Source organism: Triturus cristatus, chromosome 7 (genome assembly GCF_964204655.1).
Source record: "Triturus cristatus chromosome 7, aTriCri1.1, whole genome shotgun sequence".
NCBI lineage: Eukaryota > Metazoa > Chordata > Amphibia > Caudata > Salamandridae > Triturus > Triturus cristatus.
Window position 1 is genome coordinate 507,479,366 of NC_140590.1, and position 24,410 is coordinate 507,503,775.

A 24,410-nucleotide genomic window follows, 5' to 3' on the forward strand; every position below is an offset into this window, starting at 1 on the left:
TTTGTAATATGGAATAGTACTAGGCATCACTCTGTAAAGTTAGCATCTTGAGGATCTTGTGATTCATCAGGATCCCAATCTTTGTACTGAACAAGTAAAGCAGAACCCTTTGAATGGCCCACACTACTGTGAAGCACTATTTTTCAGTTGCAACCCATTTCTGCTCTGTAGGCAGCAACCTTTGGCTGAAGAAGGCATTTGATTTTCCGTAGTCTAGATTACGTTTCAGGGGCTGCTTCCTGGCAGTCAAGGCTGGTAAAGGGGCAAATAGTTGACCTCAAAGTTTCTGAGGTATCTGGTTAGGCCTAAGAACATCCTCTCTTTGGCCTGATGGAACGTCTCAATCAAGTATTGCCTTTCTTTGCCTCTGATGGATGAATCATCCCATTCATTCCACATTTGGTGCCTGATAAAGAGCAGAGTGCACCACCTGGCACTTCACATCCTTGATGACCGATGTAGCCCTCTGCTTCCTGATCTGTACCTGCTCCAATTGGTCCTTCAACAAAATGCTGAAGACAGCAATGTAGCCATAAATGTCCCCTCCACAATGGACAGCACACGGTTGACCAGGCAGGAAGGTGAAGGGTGTATTCTTTATCCTGAGAGGCACAACCTTCAACTGGTAGATGCCCTGCAGGGTGAAGAACGTAGGCCTTTCCTTGGCACAGGTTTCCAGGGTAATCTCTCAATAAGCATGGGTCAAATCAAAGGTACCTATGTAGTTGACTGCACCCCATCTGTCAAATCATTCCTCATAATGGGGGATAGAGTGGATATCCATAATTGTGATGGTGTTCTTACCCTAGAAAAACCGTACAAAAATAGAGTGCCTGGCTAAGATTACTGGTTCTATGGTACAGAAGAACAGAAGTTCTCAATCACTTTCAGGCCCAATATCTTGGCATCGGTGGCCTAGATACGCTCCTGAACCCCTGTGATATCCTGTAAATCTTTCTTTTCACATGCAACCTATCCCTGTGTCTATTATATGGACACAGGCAGAGCTAACCATAGAGTGCGTAAATAGAGGTGGAAAAATTGCCCCTATTTCTCACTGCAACACAAATGCTGCTTAGAAGTCAGATCAAGGATGAGGATTATCCCATCTACTGAGCAATCTTTTTCATTGACATGAAAGTGGTCACTCTTCTTCCTGACGTCTTCCGCCATTGCCATGATGCAGATTGCATAATCTCTCTGGAACACTCTTTGAGTTTCCAGATTGAGACCTGCATCAACCAAGTAGCTGACCCCACATATTCCATTGTAGGGCCCACTTAATGTCTTCTCCAATGCCCGAGGGTTTCAGCAATGAAACCTTCTGACATTCCTGATAGTCAGCTATTACTGCCTTCTGGTCATGCCACTCCTTCATAAGTTCTTAACTAGCCTGAAGTTGTTTCTTTGCTTTGGTCATGAACTGAGCCGTCAATTTTCTGAGATCCAGAACTTATTCCACCACTTCATATGTACCTTCACAGCCACCTTTGACCAAAGTCAATGGACCACAGACAGGCTGAACATAAAGAAGCTGAAAAAGACAAAACACAACTCCTTCCCATTGTATTTCATTGGAACCGAACAAGAGACATTGTAAGAGGAGGTCCCACTCTCTCTCAAAGATCTCTGGAGGAGTTCACATCATGAACTTGACAGCCATTTGAAACTATTGGCATAGAGGTGATAGGCATTAGAGAAGTGGTCTGTTACCTCCACATGTTCTGATGTTACCCTCCAGTACTAATAGATGAGATTAGTCTCTAAGTCAGATACCATAGCCATGGGAAATTCAAGCATGGAAAATATTTCATAAAGGTGCCTAGCCACTACTTTGGCAATCATTTTCCCCAGAGGTACCGCCTCAGGCCATATTATATACACCCAAGATATATCTGTTAACATAAGCAGAAGGGGATCAAATGGATTATAAATGTCTAAGCCCATCTTGTCAGTCAGCACATCCTTTCCATTCCTTTCACATTCCCTTCCGTTAAATATTCCTCCCTTCTTTCCCTTTTTTGTTTACCCATTTTTCATTTATCCCTGCTTCCATTTACTCTTCTTTTGACACTGTATTCATGCATTGCGCTATTTGTGTCCTTTGGTAAGCCAAGTTGCAGATAGAAGAGAAGCATAAAGAAACCTACCCTCGCTCTAGCTGCAAAAGCGGGGGGTTGACTACACCCCTGTTTATGTATCAACCATTTGTGTACGTTAGTGGTGGATTAATTGGATTTTGAGATGCAGTTATTTCTCTCTGAGTTAATCAATTTTTCAGCTGTCACCCTGAGCTCATTTTTATTAATTGGCTATCCACTCTGTCCCCAATCAATTCTCTATTTATTTATTTCTCTTTGCATTCATGTTTCTTTTTCCCGTGTAGACTAACCATATCTATCTATTGCATTTCCTCTACATCGTGGCAGGCTAACCCAAGTTTCTTCCCCTCAAACTCTCCAGCCTTTCTCTTTTCTTCCCTCTTGAGTGCTAGCCTAAACATGCATCCAAAAGAGCGTGATTTATCCCACGTGCAGTACTTCTCCAAAAAAAGTCAAACAACCGCTTGAGAAACTGGTGTGTGTGTCTACATATGGTCCTGCCACTAATAAGTTTCGGCAGATAATTCTAAAATACTGGCATTTGTTACAAGGGCTAGAAGGTCCATTCCCAAGACCACTATTCGCAATGAAGAAACACATCTCCATTGGGCAACAGATCATTAGAGCCGATATGTCATCGAATCGCCCCAAAAGTTACTTAAGAACACAATGGAAAATGAAACCTATCCAGGGCCACCATAAGTGTGGCAATTGCTCTGTTTGCGAATTGACGATAGAAGGTACAGAATTGTGCCACAATACCATTAAATGGAAACATCTTAATTACGCTGTAATTTGCCCTTGTTCAAAGATCTACATTGGTAAAAAAAAACAACAAATGAACCAGCACCGTTCGAGAATCTTCGAGAATAAAAAACAAAGTGCTAAATGTGCCCAGGTGAAAATGACTTAAGATGGACTGTCCTAACAGGAATCACATTAAACGCGAGAGGAGGCAATGCTCCTCCAAAAAGAAGCGAATCTTATTCTGAAATTAAATTGCACTGTCTCTGGCCTGAAAGAGATGACAGAACTTTTACAGACATAAAACAAACTAATGACAAAGACAGAAAAACTACAACACCCATAATACACATGGAGACTTGTGGTGGTAGAGTGTGAGCAAACAGGAAGTTACTGCTGCTGCATAGACGGAAATGGCCTGACGGTGAACGAGAGAGGTAAGAAGGTTGCAAGTGAGCACATTCACAACAAAAGTAAGACCATAATATGTTGTAGCGGGACTTTAGAGGCTATAAATGTTTAGTAGTGTTGACTTCAGCTATTGAAAAACTGTCGAAATATCGCCCGCAGGGAGAAAAATTATTCGGAACGTCACCCGCGAGCAACACAAGCTAAAAGGGAGACACCATTTCTTAATAAGCAGGTATGCGGTATTGCAAGAGTGACTGCAAATGTAAATCACGCAATAACCACTCCACGCAATTAGTTAGCGTAAAAGGCCATTTATTAGGACAGGGTTGAACAACCATAACAAAACATTAATCAAACCCCCCAACAATCCCCAACGACATATCTCTCATCCTTCCATTCTCTCCCATACTCCAAATTCTCACTCCCGCATCACACAGCAACCTCTTCACTTATCCCATTCACTTCATCACTTCTCTTCCAACCTCCTCCATCGTCTCCATCCATCGCATTCCTGTATGAAGCACCCCCACCTTGCACCAGTATCCCCCTCCCCTGAAGGGTGAGTATGCCCGTCATGGACTCCCCCCCTCCCAAGTACGCCCACACACACCCTCAACCCGTCCTAAACTGGCATGCTCCATAACTTACACCCGATCCTTCCACCAAACTTGTAGGGTGGGCGGGTGGCCAAACAAAAAACACCTAATCCACCCTGGGGCGCTGGGGACAGGAAGAGGAAGAACTTCCTCCCCCAGTCCCTTTTATCCCTAACCTAGCCCCACCCCTTATCCCACCTCTAATCCCCTGTCCTCTTATCGCGCGAACACCCCAGGGGAAGACTGGTCTGTCGACCCTACTTCCCCTTGGGGCCGCATAATATTCTGTCATCCGCGAGCATTTTATACAAAAAGGGAAACGCTGACCGCTAACAATTAGGTACGCGCTCCGTCCCCACAGCGACTATCGGCACTAGCGAATACAATAACGTATCGTAAGAGCATAGTGAAATTAAACCAATGTTACAAATGTCACCGGCAGGAAAGAACTGATTTAAACAGCCCTGCAAACATCACGAAATATATGCTCGTATGAAAGGAAAAACGCCGCCTTCCATGATTCAGGAACGCGGCTCAGACACACTGTGCAATTCATTATAAGTGCAGTTTAGATACTTTACAATAATAAACAGTCGATCCTTTTGCCCCTGCAGCCCCCAAGGAACACAGAAATGACCCCAGTTCAGCTGGATACAGCAGATAACTCTTCCAATATGTAGTGTACATAAATAGAGAAAAGGCGAGGGTTATAATGCACTGACACACATTTATTTATGTTTATCCATTAGATTTTATCTGCACACCGAGTCAGACAACAAATAAGGAAGCCCTGATGAGAGCCCCATGAGTTACACTGGGACTTGAAACGCATCTGCATTTTTGGAAAAAAGTTTTCTGAAAGAACAGACTGACATTTGTTGCTTCCCTTTCGTGTATAAATATTAAAACTAAAGCGTCTATTGTAAAAACTAGTGTGCAAAAAGAATGGTGCATTACTGTATGTTTTAAATGTTACACATTTTTTGTCACGGTATTATTTGTTTATTTGTGGATTTGTTTGAAACAAATATGTAGTATCTGGATGTTAAAATAATTAGTGTTTTCTTCACATTCAGACGCTTTAAAATAATTCAGAAGCAGTTCTGAAATGCAAAAGAAAAAGGTTAGATAAATAACCAGATCCAAGCGTATTCTAATGTTGGTTCTTGTAGTGTGTCTGTTCAATTAAATAGCAGTACCACGAAACAGTAGCTAGGTTCTCTTTACAGTTTCAGCTTGAGTTTTAGGGCATCAGTGAAGTTAACTTACTTATGGGAGGCAAGCCCTTAGACAGTGAAAAGGGACACCCTCAAAAAGGTAGTGGTGACTTTCTAGGGGAAAGTAGAACATAATCTAGGGAGTATGGTGGCAAAAGTCATGGACAAGCCTGCACTCAGGGACTCTGAGTGCCTGACTGCACAACTCTTTGGAACTCGGAGCAATCCACCCTCTAGCCCAGGGTTACTCATAGTACGGCCCGCTGGCCGCCAGTGGCCCGGCAAGCCTTCCTCGGTGGCCCGCGGACCTTGCAGACATCCTCCATGTGTTTAAAAAAAAAATTAAATAGTGTAAACACTGCCGGTTGCAGCAGCCCGGACTCTGAGAATCTGCTCTGTGAGGGCCGGGGGATTCCAGTGATTGTCAAAGTGGAGATGCAGGGGCCTAAGAGGTGAAATACAACAAAGCTTTATTAACATATAAATGGTCTTTTAAAGACCTGTGAAGTACTCGGGTGCGGCTGTGTGTGAGTGCTGGGAAGCTGTCTCAGGGCGGATGTATGCGCGCGCTGGGAAGCTGTCTCAGCCCAGGCTGAGGGCTGTCACAGACACGGGTGAGATGACAGAGGGTGGGAAAGAGGGAGAGGGAGACAGAGGGAGAGGGAGGAGGGAGAGAGACAGGGAGAGAGACAGGGAGAGATAGAGGGAGGGAGACAGAGAGAGAGAGACGGAGGGAGGGAGACAGAGGGAGGGAGACGGAGGGAGGGAGATGGAGGGGGATGGAAGGAGGGGGAGGGAGGGAGAGGGAGGGAGAGAGAGGGAGGGAGGGAGACAGGGAGGGAGGGAGACGGAGGGAGACGGAGGGAGACAAAGGGAGACAGAGGGAGAGGGAGGGAGACGGAGGGAGACAGGGAGGGAGGGAGATGGAGGGAGACAGACGAAGGGAGATGGAGGGAGGGAGACAGAGGGAGACAGGGAGGGAGAGAGACAGGGAGAGGGAGGGAGACAGAGTGAGGGAGACGGAGGCAGGGAGACATACGGAGGGAGAGGGAGGGAGAGGGAGACAGAGGGAGAGAGACAGAGGGAGAGGGAGGGAGACAGAGAGAGAGAAACGGAGGGAGGGAGACAGAGGGAGGGAGACGGAGGGAGGGAGATGGAGGGGGACGGAAGGAGGGGGAGGGAGGGAGAGGGAGGGAGAGAGAGGGAGGGAGGTAGACAGGGAGGGAGGGAGATGGAGGGAGACAGAGGGAGACAGAGGGAGAGGGAGGGAGACGGAGGGAGACAGGGAGGGAGGGAGACGGAGGGAGACAGACGGAGGGAGATGGAGGGAGGGAGTCAGAGGGAGACAGGGAGGGAGAGAGACAGGGAGAGGGAGGGAGACGGAGGGAGGGAGACGGAGTCAGGGAGACGTATGGAGGGAGAGGGACGGAGAGGGAGACAGAGGGAGAGAGACAGAGGGAGAGGGAGGGAGACAGAGGGAGGGAGTCAAAGGGAGACAGAGTGAGAGGGAGGGAGATGGAGGGAGACGGGGAGGGAGGGAGGGAGACGGAGGGAGACAGAGGGAGGGAGATGGAGGGAGGGAGACAGAGGGAGACAGAGGGAGAGAGACAGAGGGAGAGGGAGGGAGAGACACAGAGGGAGGGAGACGGAGGGAGGGAGACGGAGGGAGGGAGATGGAGGGAGACAGAGGGAGGGAGGGAGAGGCAGATGGAGGGAGACAGAGGGAGGGCGGGAGGGAGGGAGAGGGAGGGAGAGGGAGGGAGTGGGAGGGAGGGAGAGGTAGGGAGACAGAGGGAGGGAGATGGAGGGAGGGAGATGGAGGGAGGGAGAGGGAGAGAGAGGGAGACGGAGTGAGGGAGAGAGAGGGAGAGAGACAGAGGGAGAGAGACAGAGGGAGAGAGACAGAGGGAGAGGCAGGGAGATGGAGGGAGACAGAGGGAGGGAGGGAGAGGGAGGGGAGGGAGGGAGACGGAGGGAGGGAGACAGAGGGAGACAGAGGGAGGGAGGGAGACAGGGAGGGAGACGGAGGGAGGGAGGGAGACAGGGAGGGAGACGGAGGGAGGGAAACGTACGGAGAGAGACAGAGGGAGGGAGACAGCGGGAGGGGGGAGGGAGAAGGAGGGAGAGGGAGGGAGACAGAGGGAGAGAGACAGAGGGAGAGACAGAGGGAGAGACAGAGGGAGAGACAGAGAGGGACACAGAGAGGGCGACAGAGGGAGGAGGGCGACAGAGGGAGGAGGGCGACAGAGGGAAGAGGGCGACGGAGGGAGGGCGACAGAGGGAGAGACAGGGGGAGAGAGATGGGGGAGAGAGACAGGGGGAGAGAGGGGGGAGAGGGAGAGGGAGGGGGAGAGGGGGAGAGAGAGAGAGATCTGTATATGCTGGTTCTGGTGGCTCAGTGGACGAAGGCGTCTGCTGCAGGGACCCGTGTTCAACCTCATGGTCACAATTTTTTTTGCTTTAGCCCCGCCCCTCCCCCTCTGACCCTACCCCCACCGGTGCGGCCCTCGGCCACAAACCACACTGTAAATTTGGCCCACGAGAGAAAGTTTGTGAGTACCCATGCTCTAGCCCAACACATCTTCAGTTTATTCAGGAACAGCATTCTGATGCCTGCTTCTCCCATCTGTTGTCTGCCATTTTTATGTGCAGGCTATGAGTTGAAAAGCTTTTTTAAAGAGCAACCCAGTTAGTCACTGATAATGCGGCCTAGGCAATGCTAATAAAAGCTATTAAAATTAATGGGACTCCTACTGTAATTTTGCAATAAAAACATGCACTCTTTTATTTAGCTATATGCAGAACAAAACTATCCTCGATTTCAATGCTCTCGAAATCCACAGTGTAACACATAGTCCAGAGTTCCTGCAACACCATCACCATTCACAGAAGAAGTCTCAGGCGACCCACGTGATTTGAAACCCCATCTTAGAATGGAGAAGGAGCTACAGGAGTAAATCTAAACACAAATTACATCTTAGGCGTCTCCCAGGTAGGCCCCCTTCCACCCTAACCATTGTGTGGTTAACGCTTTGAAGTGGCCACCACTAGCCAATGGTAACTAAGATGTGAATGAGTGGTCATCCAATGCAGAATTGTGCAAGCCTTTAAGAATTTATTTCTGCTGAGCTTAGGTAGAATATATTTCATAGCCCAAAATTGCTGTAAAGAGGACCAGTATATAATTTCAATTCTAGTTCTATAAAGAAATGTTACCAATCCATTGCATATTTGGTTTTATTATTTGATTCCTAATCAATGTTAAATATTTAATATTACATCTTTATTCCGTTTTATATAGCGCAAACCCGACCCGAAGGTATTGGAGTGCTTTACATGAGCACTAGTCACATTACACATGAGGTCACTTGTTTTTTTTGAGTCACGGGTAGGTTAAGTGATTTGTCCAGAATCAAATCATATTGCGCTAAAGCCCAGACTCAAACATGGTACCCCAGTTCCAAAGTCGGCAGCTCTTGCTCTAATGCCACATTGCATTTTAAACAGCAGGTATTTTTTTATTTTTTTTTGCAGGTTATGTAGCGTTTTACATGAGCACCAGTTACATTACACAAGGACACATTCATTTTTTGGTAGGCACGGGAAGATTAAGCGATTTCCCAGAATCACAGGAAGCTGAGCAGATGCTGAGGGTCGAACCTGGCTCCCCAGCACCGAAGTCGGCAGCTCTGGCCGTAATGCCACAACCTCTCCCAATTTGTAAGTCCTGCCAGCTAGGAAAAATGACACTTGAAATCATGTTATGCTACCAAGCAGGTCAAATGCCGTCTTTCCTCCTGCCTCCCATATTCATACAATGTATGTATGTTGTCTTTCGAGAGTGAAAATTATGGAAACGTAGAAGCAAAAATGTACATTCTTTAAAAGGGGGCACAGGCTGAGCATTTTTAGCAGGCAACCAGTGTGGAAGTGATAGCACCACAGGTCCAGAACAAGAAAATTATAGACAATTGCAATAGGTTTGATTTCCTTACATTTTGCACCCTGTTTTAAATACTTTGACAGTAGATAATACATATCATGGTTTTTGTCCCGATGACAGGATGAGCGGCTTAGCAAGCAGGCATTGGTGGACATGGGGCTGTAATAGCCCCAACCCATGCACATGAAGCTCTTTTCATGAAAGGAAAGGCTGGCAGAAGTCATAGAATGTTGGTGCTAGCTGGTGTAGTGCTTTGCGTCTGTGGAGAATGCACAATGCACCAGGGCCTGACAATAAAACTACATTTCCCAAGAATTGTTTCAATCACATTGTTTGAAGATGCTGAAAATATCTTGGATCATAGTTTGCAACTTTCCCCATGTCTCACCGCACCCTTGATGGACAATCCTACTACAATGTTAGTACAGGCAGGACCTTGAGATTAGGTTTGTGCATCTTCATGGAGAATTTGTCTTTTACGGGAGATTACTGAAAGCTGTGGTGTAACAATAGCCCCCCCAGCTCTGCGGTATGAGGTGTGGGGGGTGAGCTCCAGGGGGTCCCCTCATGCAATGACCTGATAGCCCCTCACTGGGTCAAGAGTGGGGGGGGCTCAAGTTTCAGTGCGCCACTGACTGAAAGACAGTTTAGAACTCTGAGAGATGTTCTGAAATCAAGTTGTGTTGGAATACAATTAACTTTAAACTATTTTTAAAATTTGATTTAACAAGTATAGATTGCTTATAAAGAATAGTGAGATACTTCTCCTGTTAGAATAGAAGGAATTATCACACAAAGAGCTTTTTGAAAATTCATGATATGTACATGGGATTATGAACACGGTAGACTTGGTGTCCATCAGGCGGTGCATACATTCATTAGCTGCTAGTCTTAGAAGCTGCAGAATATTGATGATTGCAGAATAGCTACACAAACAAGTTACTTAGAAACTAATCCTATTATCTCCAGCGAGTGCACATTTGTAAAGTAGAAGGTAGTGGAAGGGGTTTTATTCGATATTCACAAATAATGAAACCTTGTTACGCTCCAGTTTTAGAAATATCAGCTTCTCTTTCAAAACACACAAAGCTAATTAGAGATACTCAAGCTATATCTTCTATACTGTGAAGATTAAGGATATTTTTGTCATAGACAATAGGAAATTACCTGACTTTAGGGTGACAGTGGATGAGGTAGAGGAGGCTCTAACAAATAAGGCCTGATTCTGAAGCGGTTTGGATAGATTCCCCACCGAATCGGTTTGGGAAAAGTTTCCGACCGAATCAGATCAGGAGAGTCCAACTGACCGAGTATGATGCATCCAGATGCTTCCAGATACGATTTGGCTGGACTCTCATTGACTTCAATGGGAGCCTTTGTTCCGACCAAATGCATAGGCTCCAATTGAAGAAAGGGGTGGCTGGGGAAAATCGGGCAGACACCCCCTGGTGCCTCCCACACTGTGCATGGCTGGTAAGGGGGGGCCCATGGGTACCCCCACTGGCCCGATTGGGAAGGCTCTCGGTCCAGGGGCACCCACTACGGGCCCCTAAATTCTGATTCCGTCGGCTGATTCGAGTCAGACGGCATGATTCAGAAATGCTGTACAAATCCAGCATCGTATTCAGTCGTTCAGAAACGCGGCCCATAGAGACGTACGATTCTGCTCCATATGGCTCCGTCATTCCAAATGCCGTCGTGTTGGGATTGGGATATTCGAAACGGCTAACTTGCATCAACCTGTCCAAGTCGGGCCAGTGGTGGCGATCATTACACCCCCTGCCATATTATGATGACGGTGGATATCGCGGCAGATGCAATGTCCGTCCTCCGCTTTTCCACCTGTCGTTACGATTGCCGGCTGGGCGGAGCTGGGCCACTAATATGGTGGCGATGCCTAGCAGGCACCGCCAGCCATATTATAATATGCTTGTGTAGAGGTCTTTCCATGACGGCAATGCTGCCATGGAAAGGCTGGCGGGGATTGGCTTTGAGTGTCCATTGCGGACATGCAGGGGGATTGGGGGGTGCACTGGGGGATACCCATGGTACCCCACTGCAGTTCCCTGCACCAAGTGGCAGGCACCGTGTGGTGCCTGCCATGTGGTGCAGGGAAATGCTTAGCATGCCAGAAGCACCGTCCGCAATGGTAAAAGGACTGGATGCTGGCGGGCGCATCCTAATTGGGCCGGTGGGACCGCCACACGTCTGGCGGTTGGTTCCATCGCCGTTATGATGGGAGGCGGACTGATGTCTGCCCGCCATCATAATGAGCCCCTTAATATCCATCTCTGGTCCCCCATTTTAACAAACATGTTTAACAATTTGGCACACACAGATTCCTGGCGCAATTCTTTTATTGTCCCTATATTTAAGAAAGGTAATCGTAACGATCTCAGTTATTATAGACCAATTTCGTTGATCGATACAACTGTCAAACTTTTGGGATGTGTAATTTATAACAGAATTCAGGAGTGGGTCCAAGCAAAATCTTTTTTAAATCCCCCTCAACATGAATTCAGAAGCAAGATAGGGACAATTGAGCAATGTGCCAAATTGAACCTGATAATAGATAAATACACTGTCATAAAGTGTATGCCTTTATACATGGCTTTTATGGACCTAAGCACTGCTTTCGATTGTGTGAGTCGCACCAAATTATGGCACATGCTGATGCTTATGGGGCTAGATGTCTCCCTTGTGTACTTGCTTGCCTATCTAAAAAGGGACATGAAACCCAGAGTTATATTAAATGAAAATGGAAATGTGTCAAAGGACAGTGAGATTAACAGGGGAGTACGACAAGGGTGTGTGCATGCTCCGCTTTTATTCATATTATATATTATTGATTTGCATCCGACCATAGCTTTGATATCTAGTGATAATCCAACTGTAAAAGAGAATCCCATACCCGCACTTTTATATGTGGATAACGCAGTGCTAATGGCTCGGACCCCAAAGCATTGCACCTTTTAGTATCTGCATTCACTGATTTTATGACCAACCTAGATCTTCAAACCAACTTTACAAAATCCCATATTATGGCTTGTGATCCGCAATGCATTCAATTGTCTATTATGCAAGTAGGTGGAAACTCCCTAACTAGGGGCCGATTCCGATCCTTTATTTTTTTTTCCCATACGACTTGTATCCTTTTTTTTTTTCCGTACGAATCGTACAAGTCACGTATGACCCGTAAAGTACGATTCGTACGGGAAAAAGTACATACGTATCGGACCGATCCAAACGAATCGTAGCGGGAAAAGTTGTACGAGACGGACCCGGACACTTTTCCGTACAAATCTTAAAAAGACAGTCCGAGCGTACAAGTACGATCCGGACCGGCTTTCTGATTTACGAATCGTACGGAAAACGTCCCGTACACGGGGAATGACTTGTACATATGCAATGTCGGTGTACGCACCGTACATACGCAATGGCGGTGTGCGCACCGTACATACGCAATGTCGTTGTACGCACCAATGTTGTAGTACGCACCATACATAGCAATGGCTGTGTACCCACCGTACATATTCAATGGCGGTGTATGCACCATACATAGCAATGGCGGTGTACGCACCGTACATAGCAATGGCGGTGTATGCACCGTACATAGCAATGGCGGTGTACGCACCGTACATAGCAATGGCGGTGTACGCACCATACATATGCAATGGCGGTGTACGCACCGTACATAGCAATGGCGGTGTACGCACCGTACATGGCAATGGCGGTGTACGCACCGTACATAGCAATGGCGGTGCACGCACTGTACATAGCAATGGCGGTGCAAGCACCGTACATAGCAATGCCGGTGTACGCACCGTACATATGCAATGGCGGTGTACGCACTGTACATAGCAATGGGCGTGTACGCACCGTACATACACAACGCATGGGGGTGTGTGCCTGTACGACTCGTACCCCTGTACCGTACTGAACCACGGACACTGTAAAACAGCACAAGGAGGGTCTATTCGACTCGCACAACACCACAAAACACGTCTACAGTGCACTAAAAATGGAAATGACTGACCTGGACACATCCAAACAGGCAAACAGAGGGGCAAACTCACAACCACCCCTAATAACACACCCACCAAAAATTCTAACTGAGGCCCACCCACAAATGGACCAATAAAAAGAGCCCACACACACAAACCATGAGCCTTTGCAACAGACTCACTGCAGCTAGAGAGCACACACCAACAACTGCACCCATCCACCTTAACATATACACTGTCACACAACCTCCTTCACACATACCCCCTCTACACATTCACACCCACACCGTCACATTCAGACCCACACACCCACAACCATCCACACCCTCACCCCACACCATGCCCACAGACAAGAATCCAGAGTTCACAAGGGAGGAGCTGGAGATCCTTGTCAATTAAGTCATCAGAGTCGAGCCACAGCTGTTTGGAACATTGGTCAGAGAGACCAGCATAGCTGAAAAATCACACCTGTGGCAGAGGATCGTCGATAGGGTGAATGCTGTTGCACCCATCAGAAGGACCAGGAATGAATGCCAAGCCAGGTGGTACGATCTGCGGAGGGCGGTCAAGCGCAAAATGAATGGTGACTACGCCCAGAGCAACATCACTGGAGGTGGTGCGCCCCGCAGACCAGTACATTACCATCCCTGGGAGGAGAAGGTGATGGCCCTGCTTCTACCGGTGGGAGTACATGGAATGCAAGGACTCCAGAGCCTGGTGAGTACACAAACAACTTACGTAACATGGGGGTAATGGCATCCACACCCCAACTACACAAAATGCACGCAACTACCCCCAAGCCCTCACCGGCCAGAACCAAAGTCAAAAATAACGCCAATACCACTAACATGTGTATGCTCCATTGAGAAAGCAAGGCCATGCTATGTCCCATGCTACATGAAGCAGCAACCCAAGAATGGATGTCCGGTATGCTGGGAGGGTGGGTGGCACAAAACACATTGTTGAACTCCAAATCAGACACAATTGCCCTCATCCGATATAGCCCAGGTACATACCCATGCACCATGCACAATGCACAGGGATTGGGAAAGTACTGACAAGATAGCTCACACTCGGCCCCGGTGTAGGCAGCACAAGGCCCTCCTGTGACCAGTGCAAACACAAACACCAAGACAACCAGGTCAGATATCTAGGACAGGAACTCACACTCACAGTCATGGCAGCATGCTCCATGGGGGGACAGCTACATCACCTGGGAGCCCCAGTGCCAAATAACACTACACCCACCAGCAGGCCCTGTCACACACACCCCTTACACAAGCAGACACCCCCGGGACAGGCAATGGATTTACACACTGTCACAATGGACATTCAACACAACAACACCAATACATAGCCAAAGAAGCATCAAAGCCAAAAATCTACATGTCAAAGACTCAGGAGAACATATCAATCTGTCCCCCGCAACATACCCATCCACAAGTGAACATTGAGGAGAATGCTAGGCACATACAACTACCTGGAGGAACAGTGCCAACTTGAATGTGTATGATACATGCATGTTGCATGAAACAGTATTAACATTGTCTGTCTCTCACACACAGGGCAACATGATGAATCTACCCCCAACAATGGGGGTGAAGATTCACAGTCCCTGGCCCGGGAGGAACCTGATCCCACCGGCAGCGATGCCTCTCAACATTCCGCGGATGACCCCGACCGACCTGGACCCTCTAGTGTCCAAGCCCCTGCAGAACCTGGTTCAGGACCATCTGTGCCAACCACCACCCACATTCCTGCCACATCCCAGGAGACACTGAGGAGCCCTGCCCGCAGTGAACAACTGAGCCAGTCTGACCAGGAGGGACAAGGAGCGCCGGGCACCCAGGAGGAGGCAGACAACACTGCCACTGCCATCCCTCAGGGGTCCCGTAGACCCGATGTGCCCATAACGGCAGGCCAGGCTCGTGTGGGCAAGGGTGGTGGGAGTGGAGGCAGGCGGAGGTGAGAACCTGACCAGCCAGCTGAAGGGCCCGGTATGTCACACATACACAACATCATGGAGGCATACCGGCGTGACACCAGGGAGTTCAGCCAGGTAGTGGTGATCCTCACAGAGATCAAGAACCAGCAGGCCGAGCAACACGCCAGTCAACAAGAACACCAAGGACGGATGGAGGCAAGACTGGCTGAGCTCCTGGCGGTGCAAAGGGACATAAGCCATTCACTCAGTCGGATCGCCGACAACATGGCCAACCCTCCCTGTGCCACCAGGCGAAGACCACCACCAGCCACAGGGAGGGAGGAGGAGGAGGAGGAGGAGGATTCGTCCGACGGAGCGTCCCAAGCATCGTCAAGGCCTGCGTCTGAGGGTCCCCGGAGGAAGGTGGGTCATCCACGGAAAAGACTGTGAGAGGCAGCGGACCATCCACATCTCCCAGGTCACCTGGCCTGGCACCTGGCCTTCATGTGCGACAGCATCACCTCATTAACTGACATCATCTGCCACATGGACCTGCAGGTCACAGTCTGACTAATGATGCCAAACACTGTGGTCTGGACTCTGATGACTTCAAATGGCAAGGGTCCCATCTCCCCCTGTGAACTTTGGATTCTATGGTCCCTGCATTGCACTTTTTTCAGTGCACAAATCATGCCCCAGACCTATAATTAAATCATTAATACGTGAAATTTTATGTTGCAGTCATTTAGCATGAGTCCACAACATACGTGTGTGGATATGTCAAAGTATGCCTGAGTGTGGAACTAACTCCAGCCATCCATACTCTTGGATCTGAGTCCGGTCGAGGACACACACATGTCTCAATGTATCACCAAATACAGACATGGAGCCCAATACTCACCCGTGATGGCCTCAAGCTGCTGAGGGGGGGCTTGCAATACTGCTCAGACAGACCAATTTGGAAGAGAATCATGAAGGTGTAGAGGTCATGGGTCATGTTGATGTGCACGGGGAGGGAGTCCCAGGTCTGTTTGGCGAGGTGGGAGAACTATCTCCTGCATGCAGTGTTTATGTGGATGTGATGAATGGTGGCCAGAGCAAGGTGGGCAGCACGGAGTTGGGCCAACGGGGTGTTGGATGACAGACGTCCAAGGTTTGTTTTGGGTCTGGGGTTGTGGACTGCCTCCCGAGTGTGATTGAGGAGTCTGAAGGTGATCCTGCAGCAGACAGTGAGCCATTCTAGCTATCTCAGGTGGACGGTGATGTGGCTGGGGCGGGGGATGTTGAAGATGAGGTGTGCGGATGCACCCGGGATGTGGACAACTTCTCCTGCAGTTTTGCTGTTGTTCTACGTAGAGGTCGGTGCTGTAGTTGAGCCGGCTGGAGTCGTGGACCTGGGGGACGGTCTGTCTTGCCTTGTAGTGGATCTATCTGTGGATCATTTGCAGCATGCGGAGGGTGTTGCAGCATGAGGTACAGATGGTGGTGAGTTGCATGGTAATTGTCAGCGATGGGTCCATGATGAACACCAGCTTGTGTGCGTGGCCACTGGGTGCTGGTGCGGTGCCCAGACCAGTGGGACACAAGGAGTTGACACAGCCGTAAGGGGACAATCCTCAGATGATGACCTCAGTCATGTCCAAGTCCAGCCTCAGGTGGCTCATGTTCAGCCATTCGTCAATGGATCTCATGCCTTCTTGAAGTTTGGATCTGGCAATGGCTGGCTCTTTGGTGAGTTTGAGGAGCAGCTGGGTGTGAATGATGGCATACGAGATGATGATGAGGTTGTGTGCGCATGTGATGGTGGAGAGGGAGGTCATGGAGACATTGAAGATCGTCATGCTGAGAGAAGAGCCCTGGGGCATGTGCCACATGACCCCAGTGTACTACATGATGCAGGGTGGAGGCAGACTCCCTGGGCCTTGCTGGTGAGCTACTTTCTGATTGAATTCTGGTCTCTCCTCTGGATACCAGTGTTGGAGATGTGTGAGCTGATAGTGTGGTAGCACATGGTGTATAATGCCGTTGAGAGGTCAAGGGGGGTGGGCTCACCATTATTGAGCAGGGCAAAGTTGTCGTTGGTGGTGGCAATGATGACGGTTGCAGTGGTGTGATTACTGTGGAATATGGTCTGGTGCCGGTTGCCTGGAGCTGGTTGCGTGGAGGAAATTTGTCAGTTACTTGTTGAGTGTCCGGATGACATTTGCTGGGTAGGGAAGCAGGGTGATGTACCAGGAGATCCTGCGGTACTGCCGTCCGTTGTTTAAGAAGGGCCTGGGCCTCTGCATGCCTCCAGCACCCATGGAATGTGGCTAACTCAAAGGAGACATTCAGGACGCGCTGGACGTGGGCTTCAAGGATGGGGAATGATGTAGTTGAGATGTTGTGTGGGAAGGGGCCTGATGGAGAGCCAGAGTGGATGGTGCACATGAGCCAGGTGGTGTACTTGCTGCTGACGGGAGTCCAGAACCTGAGGGGGGTTTGTCCTGCGGATAATAGTTCTGTCTGCCTCTGTGTGCCAAGGCTGTTGTGTAAGGCCATGAGCTAGCAGTGGTACAAAGTTGCAAGGGATGTGATCTGCCTTGCATGGGTGGGGTGTCTTGGATGGAGATCTGCTGTCAGTTCACTCACAATTCTGATGAGCTCCTTGATGTCGTGTGTTTTGGTGTCTCAGCACTATCTGTTGGATCTCCACTTGTCCTTTCTGATGATATGGTGATGGCTGTGTGTGGTCTTTTACAGGCTTGTACAGGCCTGTAAGGTAAATGATGGCTCTTTGTGTTGCAAGGTGTGCACAAGAGTCCGGCTACGTCTGTAGGAGTCCAGTAGGTCTGCCTTGTCCCAGGTGCCTTAACTATTGTTGTGCTTCACAGGAAAGTCCGTCAATGTGGAAAGATTGTTGGATCAGTTGCTGATCCAGTGCGTGAGGTTTCAGCGTGTTGCGTTGGTGTTGTTTTGAGTGTCCCACACAGCTTGTCTGTGGTGACTTACATCAAGCATCTTTGGGGGATCGTTAGCAGGGTGTGGGGCAGTGTGTTGCTTGTCGGAGACGTCGATAAAAATGTTGATGGACCAATGATGGATGGTGGTGTGGTTCTCCTCCAGCCAGAAGTTACTGGCCCCCAGCCACATGTAGCCTGTGGAGGTGAGGGCGTGCGTGCAGATGTACGTGTTGATGGCTTAGCGCAATTGTGGATGTAGGCCTGGAAATCTGTAGATGAGTGTTACTCTGAGGGTTGCCAGGGAGTTGCTGCAAACCCGGATTTGTGACTCTGAGGGTGTACTTGTGAATCAATTGCAATTCATCCTCCGGGATTGTTGGTGCCGTCCCTGCGGGTGATCTTGTATCCGTCTGAGATGGCAAGAAAGAAGTCGTGTGCTGAGGATGCTTATGTCCAGGTTACTGTCATGAAGGTGATGTGTGGGGCTGTTGTGTTGAGGAGGTAACAGAGTCCAATGGCGTGCTGGTGGATGGAGCGGGTGTGGAGTAGGAGGCACATGACCTGGTTGTTCTGACAGGGTCTGGTAGGCTGGGTAGCGCTGTGTAGGCAGTTTGAGTTGCACACTCAGCATGCGAAGGTGTCGTGTGTGCGCTGAGGGGTTGCCTGATAGCAGGCGGATGATTGTGTGGAGGACATTGCTTGGAGGTTGGCTGCAGCATGAGCCTGTTGTGTGACGTGGGTCGTGCAAAAACCAGATGCTCGGGCACTGTGCACGTTGCAGGCACAGACGGTCCTGCCTTTGGCACGGCGTTGGCGCAACAGTGACAAGCTGCTGGCTGCATTAAGAATGGGTGGAGGGGGGAAGGGAGGAGCATTTTGGAGGCGTGTGGGTTGCAGAATCATGGCACTAGGCGGGGCGGTGCCGCAGGTGACGCAGCAGCAGGCGGAAGGGGTGAGAAACTAGGCAAAAAGTAGCACACAAAGACAAGGAGGTCAGAAAGGCACAGTGCAACAGGTGTATGTAAAGGAAGGAGTGTTAGGTAACTCATGGGTCACTATGAGAAAATGTATGACCAATCACCAAAAATGACGGTCACAGGGTCAGGCAACAAAATGCGGAGCTGCGCACAGGAGACACACCATCAGCATGTGTTCACGTCCCATTGTGTGGAGCAACCTGCACAAATACATACACAACCAGGGACTTCATGCACAATAGATATTATTAGCCATGAAGAACTGCATGCATGTTGCCGAAGTACACATATGCTCAATATTTGACAAGTATGCCATAGATGACGCATGCAAATTGGCAAGAGAGCTGCAGTGACAGAGATGAGGCACTTTGGATTGTGCTGAACACCTTTATTCCACATACACACACAAAGGGAAATGCATCCATGTGAACAGACTCGCAGGTCAGTTGACAGAACATTTGGGACATACGCTGGACCCCCCCTTCACGACACGGATGATGTCAATCCCAATGAACTGGCACACAAGTCAAGGGGATGAGCCAAACACATCCTTCTGCACACGGAGAGGCTGCAATTCCCCATAGAGCCTGTTGTGATGTCCCACACTATGTCCACCCGTAGCATCCGCAATGTTTCAGAGGCAAGGTTTACACACATTGACGCCTTCATCAGACGCCACACTCCACTACAGATGACAGTCAAGAAGGGTGACTATCATGTCATGGGAGTGATGCTACATGTTATATGCTCCATGGTGAGAAGACATGTATGCATGGTACCACAACATGCACAGAAGCAGGCCCACACATTCCCAACCCGTACCACCACCAAAAAGCCTTGCTGCTATCCTTACCCAAACTGACATTTCCACATGTCCGTTCATGGAACGCTGATTCAGCACACGCTGCAATCCTCATGAGGAATAGCAGGAGGACAAAGATGACAAAAGCAGACAACAGGCGCAAAAACCTGGGAATGACAGACACACAAGAAGTCACCTAAAACAATTCTCACTGCACACATGGACATTTACAGAACATGAACAATGATGGTCACATGTAAATTTCAAAGAAAGTCTCTCCGCAAAACTGTGTGGAATGACATTGTCACTCGAGTGACACATCAGAACACACATCAAAGACACTTTGCATTCAGTCAGCTGGACACACACATTGCAACACATGCCACTCAATGCAACAAGCTTGCACACTCATACCCAGTGACTCACCCTTATGAGAAGAAGTTGCATATGAGCTGACTCCGGATATCATCCTCCTCCTCATCTTTAGCCTCGTGAGCAAGCCCTTGATCCTCCACGGGTGGATGTTCCTGCTCATCCGGATCCAGGATGAGTGGCACTGCCTTCTCAACTGCCATGTTGTGCAGCATGCAGCACATGAGGAAGATTCGGCAGACCTTCTCCGGGGCATAAGGGAGGGACCCGCATGTCTTGTCCAGGCACCGGAATCGGCTCTTCAGGAGACCAAACATCCTCTCAATCACTCGCCTGGTCTGCCCGTGTGCATTGTTGTACCTGTGATCTGAAGCTGTTCTTGGGTTGCGGAGAGGTGTCATTAGCTATGGCATGTTGGGATATCCAGAGTCCCCTACATGGAAACATCATGTAAAAAAGTGGGTCAGGAGATGCCGTAAGAGCCAAAGATACCGCAACACACAGGACAAACAGAGTATACCCACCAACAAGACATGCTCATTCGTTGTGCAGCCGCAGCATCATTTGTGGCACCCTGCTACGCCTCATGATGTAGGCATCGTGTGCTGATCCTGGAAAACGTGCACAGACATGGGAAATCAGCATGTTAGCAAGACACACCACAAGGGCATTTATCGAGTGGTAATGTTTTCTATTGCGATAGGCTTGTTCCTGTGCCTGTGGTGGTACTAAAGCCACATGTGTACCATCAAGGGACCCAATGACATGGGGCATCCCTCCCAGTGCAACTCCTCAAGAGTAGGAAATGTGATGAATTCATCAAGGTGCTCCAACATGGCTGCTAAAACATCACGCAGGACACAGCTGAACATTGTCTGTGACATGCCACCAACATCAGCTATGGTGAATTGAAACGTACCTGTGGCAAAAAAATGTAGGGCTGCCATCACCTTCATCTTTGGGGTCAGCACAGTAGGATACCTGTGTCGCGGTTGGAGGTGTGGTGCCAGCCTGTCGGTCAAGTGCTCAATCAGTTGTTGAGTGAATCTGTAACGTCGGATGCAGGCACGTTCCCTCATGGCACCCAAGTCTGGCATTGGTCTTGGGACAGGCGGTGCCCTGCAAGACATTGTTTGTAAGAATGAAGATTGAGAGTCTGCCAATATCAATGTCAATGAACATAGCACATGCTACACTGCTAATACACATCAGGTAACTATGGAGTCGGGTGTGTGCAATACATACAGGACACATATGCCAGCTTGCTGGCATTCCTACAAAAAGCCAGATACACCTGTTGATTGTCAAGTCTACATGACATGCCCTGAAATGAGTTGGTGGCCAGTCTGAGTGAAGAGCCACAGATATCACCGGAGTGACACACAACCACATAGCTGCATTGGAAGGATGTCATCTCATCCACACAGCTGACTGCAAGGCACACGCACAGGTCACAAGGAATGTCAAATGTACATATCAAACACATTGCGATGAAGGGGTACACGTTACAAGAGAAAGACACAGCTATTGAGACAACGCAGACATGTATGACTGGGAAAATATGATGTCCGATGCACACAGACCCTACAGCGGTGGGAATCTACATGTGGCATGGTGTGCGTAGATGTGTCCCATGCCCATCTCCACACAGACCCATGTTGGATGCACCAACAGCAGATGCAGTTGACGGAACACTGCCATCAAGCTCATGGGAACACATGACACACACATGACATAGTCACAAAGGGGCACGCAGATCGTGACATGTCAGTTGATTGAGTGTCCCTGTCCCTAGCATCAGGAGACAGGTGCGGATGGTGATGACTGTGCCATCCCACTGCTGCTGTGCATGACACAGTTGGACTACAGACACACATGGCAAGTGTCAAGGTGATGTGTGCCACATAGTGCCCCATCACACATGACATGTGTCCATAGGTCATCACACATCAATTGTGCAACTAGATGAGATGACCTGTTCAATATCACTGGCTGCCACACCTAGGGCCTGCACATAACAGTATGCAATGACTAGTACTTGATGGACATCCTTCTGCGACTCGTAGCCTTCCATTCCTGGCATGTGTGTGCCTGTATTACCATTGTAAGCGTGTGAAATGCGTACCCGTATGTGTCAAACTCACTGTACTATTAGTGCGTACCCGTACGTGTGAACTAGTGCGTACCCGTTTGTGTGAAACGCACCATACACCCGCTATCATTGCGTGTGTACGCTTCATTTCACCATTGTACTTGTGCCGTAGGGGTACATGTGAAACGCACCGTACACCCGCTATCATCGCGTGTGTACGCTTTGTTTCACCATTGTACTTGTGCCGTAGGGGTACGTGTCAAACGCACCGTACACCCGCTATCATCGCGTGTGTACGGTCCGTATCACTGTTCTAATGGTGTCGTAGGGGTACGCACCGTACCCACGCATTCATTGCATGTGTACGGTCTGTATCACTGTTCTAATGGTGCAGTAGGGGTACGTGTGACACGCACCGTACCCACGCATTCATGGCGTGTGTACGGTCCGTTTCACTGTTCTAATGGTGTCGTAGGGGTACGCACCGTACCAACGAATTCATTGCGTGTGAACGGTCCGTATCACTGTTCTAATGGTGCTGTAGGGGTACGTGTGACACGCACTGTACCCACGCTTTCATTACGTGTGTACGGTCCGTATCACTGTTCTAATGGTGCCGTAGGGGTACGTGTGACACGCACCGTACCCATGCATTCATTACGTGTGTACGGTCCGTATCACTGTTCTAATGGTGCCGTAGGGATATGTGTGACACACACCGTACCCACGCATTCATTGCGCGTGTACGGTCCGTATCACTGTTCTAATGGTGCCGTAGGGGTATGTGTGCAATGCACCGTACACGTCCACTTCCGTTGTTGCGGTACGCAGGGGTTGCTGGCCACGCCCCCCCAAGTGACCAGACCCTGGTGGTAATGTATGGCCTCCATATTATAGGTTTGGCTTTGAGTATGGGGTTTGTTTCCTGCCCCTCACCCCCACCCTGGCCCCTGGGTGTTGTTCTCACCATCTGCGGCGTGTGCGTCGGGTGCGGTGCACCAGGTCGTAGGCCAAGAGGACTGGGATGACACGTACGATGGGGTTCATGGCGTGTACATCGCGTACCGGGGCTCCGTTGCGTAGCGGTTCACGTCGGACTCTGCTTTTCCGGCTGTGTTTGACTCCCGTAAAAAAAGAGCCGTACGGAGTGACGTAGGGATGAATCGTACTTGCTGGGCCAGAAACCGATGCCTTAATACGTCCGGACATCGCGTACAAGCTGTTCCGGATCAGAATCGTAGGTTTTTTTGACCCGTACGAATTCTGTACGAATCGTACTTCCTAGGTTGTACGGAAAGTTTACCAGGTACGAGTCGTACGGGGTATACGCTCCGTACAACGATTCGTACAGCCTTTTTACAGGATCGGAATCGGCCCCCTAATGTTAAGACTTTCCCATATCTGGGATTTATGTTTTTTGCTTCCGGAGCTCGGTCACCTAATATTGCACACTTCAAAATACAATTTTCACAGGCAGTTGGCTCGTTACTCTCTCTCCCCCAAACGCGTTGGTGGGGGCGAGTGAAAGCCATGTTGCAAATTGATAAGTCTCAATGCATTCCCACTGCCACCTACAGTTCTGAAATTTGGGGAATTGCAAATTACGAAATATGTCAAAAATGAAGAAAATCGATCACGTAGGAGACTCTTGGAAGTACCAATATCCTCCCCTCATAATATTTGACACAAAGAATTAAATCTTCCATTTATAAGTGATTTGATTAGAGTGAGGCCTTTATTATTTTGGATATCCATTTGGAGTAATGAGAAGGCTGTACACACAAGAGAAATAATAACTGATTGTTTGTCTTGTGATAATGGCCTCCGAATTCAGTGGTTGGCATAAATTGAATCTGAACTGGGAAATAATTGCCATGCCAAGGGCTTCTAATGAGACACACTTGTGCCCATGATTTATTAAAAGGGAATTAGCCACAGCTTTTTATGAATCAGCATAGGAAAATCACCTTAAAAGTTCAGAAAGGAAACCTAAAATCACAGCCTACCTTTCTCAGTGTGTCTTGACGGCACCACCTGTGTAATTAGGGCAACCACTTGGGAGATGGGAATGTTCCTTGTTATTTAGGTTTCATGCTGACAATGTGAAATAATTATTGCGTTTCACTCTTGGGCATCAAACCAATCTTGCTGCTATTCCCTGTCCATGTGATAATAACACTTGGCCAAACTATGTCTCACTTTTTATAGTCCTGTACATTTTATGAACTTTACACAAGACTACTTTTGGTCCCACTTTTTAAATGGAAATATTGTGACACTAGGC